This window comes from Pelobates fuscus, chromosome 7, assembly GCF_036172605.1.
Source record: "Pelobates fuscus isolate aPelFus1 chromosome 7, aPelFus1.pri, whole genome shotgun sequence".
Classification (NCBI taxonomy): Eukaryota; Metazoa; Chordata; class Amphibia; order Anura; family Pelobatidae; genus Pelobates; species Pelobates fuscus.
This window is the reverse complement of record NC_086323.1, coordinates 180,006,674-180,010,361: the sequence shown is the minus strand read 5'-3', so window position 1 is coordinate 180,010,361 and position 3,688 is coordinate 180,006,674.

The window sequence follows — 3,688 nt, the reverse complement described above, 5'->3', positions numbered from 1 at the left end:
AAGAAGGACTTGACAGGCTCTGAAAAGTCAAAAATAGTGAGATCTTGCAGAGGGATGCAGCACTCTTAAAATTGCAAAGTTTCTGAAGCGTGATCATCGAACAATCAAGCGTTTCATTCAAAATTGTCAACAGGGTCGCAAGAAGCGTGTGGAGAAACCAAGGCGCAAAATAACTGCCCATGAACTGAGAAAAGTCAAGCGTGCAGCTGCCAAGATGCCACTTGCCACCAGTTTGGCCATATTTCAGAGCTGCAACATCACTGGAGTGCCCGAAAGCACAAGGTGTGCAATACTCAGAGACATGGCCAAGGTAAGAAAGGCTGAAAGACGACCACCACTGAACAAGACACACAAGCTGAAACGTCAAGACTGGGCCAAGAAATATCTCAAGACTGATTTTTCTAAGGTTTTATGGACTGATGAAATGAGAGTGAGTCTTGATGGGCCAGATGGATGGATTGGTAAAGGGCAGTCCATAAGTCCATAAAACCTTAGAAAAATCAGTCTTGAGATATTTCTTGGCCCAGTCTTGACGTTTCAGCTTGTGTGTCTTGTTCAGTGGTGGTCGTCTTTCAGCCTTTCTTACCTTGGCCATGTCTCTGAGTATTGCACACCTTGTGCTTTCGGGCACTCCAGTGATGTTGCAGCTCTGAAATATGGCCAAACTGGTGGCAAGTGGCATCTTGGCAGCTGCAAGCTTGACTTTTCTCAGTTCATGGGCAGTTATTTTGCGCCTTGGTTTCTCCAGTCCGACTCAGACGCCAGCAAGGTGGAGGTGGAGTACTGGTTTGGGCTGGTATCATCAAAGATGAGCTTGTGGGGCCTTTTCGGGTTGAGGATGGAGTCAAGCTCAACTCCCAGTTTCTGGAAGACACCTTCTTCAAGCAGTGGTACAGGAAGAAGTCTGCATCCTTCAAGAAAAAACATGATTTTCATGCAGGACAATGCTCCATCACACGCGTCCAAGTACTCCACAGCGTGGCTGGCAAGAAAGGGTATAAAAGAAGAAAATCTAATGACATGGCCTCCTTGTTCACCTGATCTGAACCCCATTGAGAACCTGTGGTCCATCATCAAATGTGAGATTTACAAGGAGGGAAAACAGTACACCTCTCTGAACAGTGTCTGGGAGGCTGTGGTTGCTGCTGCACGCAATGTTGATGGTGAACAGATCAAAACACTGACAGAATCCATGGATGGCAGGCTTTTGAGTGTCCTTGCAAAGAAAGGTGGCTATATTGGTCACTGATTTGTTTTTGTTATGTTTTTGAATGTCAGAAATGTATATTTGTGAATGTTGAGATGTTATATTGGTTTCACTGGTAAAAATAAATAATTGAAATGGGTATATATTTGGTTTTTGTTAAGTTGCCTAATAATTATGCACAGTAATAGTCACCTGCACACACAGATATCCCCCTAAAATAGCTATAACTAAAAACAAACTAAAAACTACTTCCAAAAATATTCAGCTTTGATATTAATGAGTTTTTTGGGTTCATTGAGAACATGGTTGTTGTTCAATAATAAAATTAATCCTCAAAAATACAACTTGCCTAATAATTCTGCACTCCCTGTAAAGGATGTGTGGTTTGATCTATCCATCACATCTAACTGGAGAGCCCCAGCAAATTTGTACTGGATCTGTGGTAAGAAAGCCTATTCGGAGTTGCCACAGGACTGGGAAGGAGCATGTGTGTTGGGTATGCTCAAACCATCCTTCTTCTTGTTACCTATTGAAACAGGTGAGACTTTAGGTGTTAAAGTGTATGATGTGAATCATAGGAAGAAAAGGGGACCCATAGAGATAGGCGCCTGGGAAGATAATGAATGGCCTCCCCAGCGTATTATAGATTACTATGGGCCAGCCACGTGGGCAGAGGACGGTACCTATGGTTATAGAACCCCAATTTATATGCTCAACCGTATTATAAGATTACAGGCAGTGGTTGAGATCATTACTAACGAGACATCACAAGTGCTCAATCTTCTAGCACAGCATAATACCAGGATGAGGACAGCAGTATACCAAAATAGATTAGCCTTGGATTACCTTTTGGCAGTAGAGGGAGGTGTATGTGGGAAGTTTAACCTGAGCATTTGCTGTCTTCAAATAGATGACGAAGGGCAAGCAATAGCTGAGCTTACTAGCCATATGGTTAAACTAGCGCATGTGCCTACTCAGGTATGGAAAGGGTACAATCCAAGTAGTTGGTTTGGTAGCTGGTATGAGTGGTTTGGAGGGCTTAAGGCAGTGGTAGGTGGAGTCCTACTGATTTTAATGTTGTCTACTCCTGCCGTGTCTTATACCCTTAGTAGTTAGGTCTGTCGAAAGCCTGATAGAAAATATAGCAGAGAGGAAGGCTGCTGCACAGATAATGGCAATTTATAAATATAAGGCTCTAGATCAGGGAGAACCAATGCAGGAAAATGAGTGTTGAAGATTCACATCATAAGATAAGTCTGGTCTGGTTCAAGGTAACTTGTGGTGTAGGCAAACCAAGGTTAAGTGATGCCTCAAGTAATTGTGAAATATCAAGAGGCATCAAAGGGGGGAATGTGGTGGAATCACGGTAAAAATAAATTTAGTAGGCCGAGATTACCACGTGGCATGTGTACGTGCATATGCTGACGTATCGATCAGTTGGTTGCACGAGGCAAGATACGATCAGTAGTGTACGGAGCTTGTGCAAGAACATTGCGGATGTCCTGGGAAAGGGGAGTACCGTCAGCGAATGTGAAACTCTATGACTGACATCTCACCTGTAACCTATCGTGTACTGAGGTCATCTTTGGTCCCGCAAGGCAGTCAAATGTTTCTCCAACAACTTGATGGCAACTTGGTGGCATGCAAGATAATCAATGAAGGGCGCTCTTCTTCTTTGACCACCATCCGGTTGCTCTGAAAATTGACTTGGCTTACCGAAAGTTGCAGTTTTACCTTATATGTGAATACACCCCAGGAGTGGCTAAAACTGAAGCTGATGTCTTGTCCCGATCTTATTTTCAAGAGTTTTTCGAGATCCATTCCACTGCCAACAAGCACTTGTCCTGAACTCCTGTATTTCAAGAGCTGGTTATGGATTAACCAATTTGATGACCAATGCTCGGTCACTTTCCGGTACTGCTCTATCAGAAGATACCAAAACAGAGTACGACAGGGCATTAGTGGTATTCCGCAGGTTTACCATGGAGTTCCACCTGCAGGAGAACTACTTCATCAAGACCAAAATTAAACTTTCACTTAAAGGAGTCCAACATCATGTCCTCACCACATACCCTAATCACACCCTCTTTCTCAACTCATATCCCATTAAAACCATCCTTAAAGGCATTAACAAATCAGATAGACCTCCTACTTCCATCAGAATATTCATTGACGGACCCATATTTAGAGACCTCTCCAATTTACTGGTCACAAACCCATTTGAAAGCCACACAAATGACGTAATTAAGGCAGCCATTTACATCGCCTTCTACTGTTTCTTAAAGGAACACTATAGTCACCTAAATTACTTAAGCTAAATAAAACAGTTTTAGTGTATAGATCATTCCCCTGCAATTTCACTGCTCAAATCACTGTCATTTAGGAGTTAAATCACTTTGTTTCTGTTTATGCAGCCCTAGCCACACCTCCCCTGGCTATGATTGACAGAGCCTGCATGAAAAAAAAAACTGGTTTCACTTT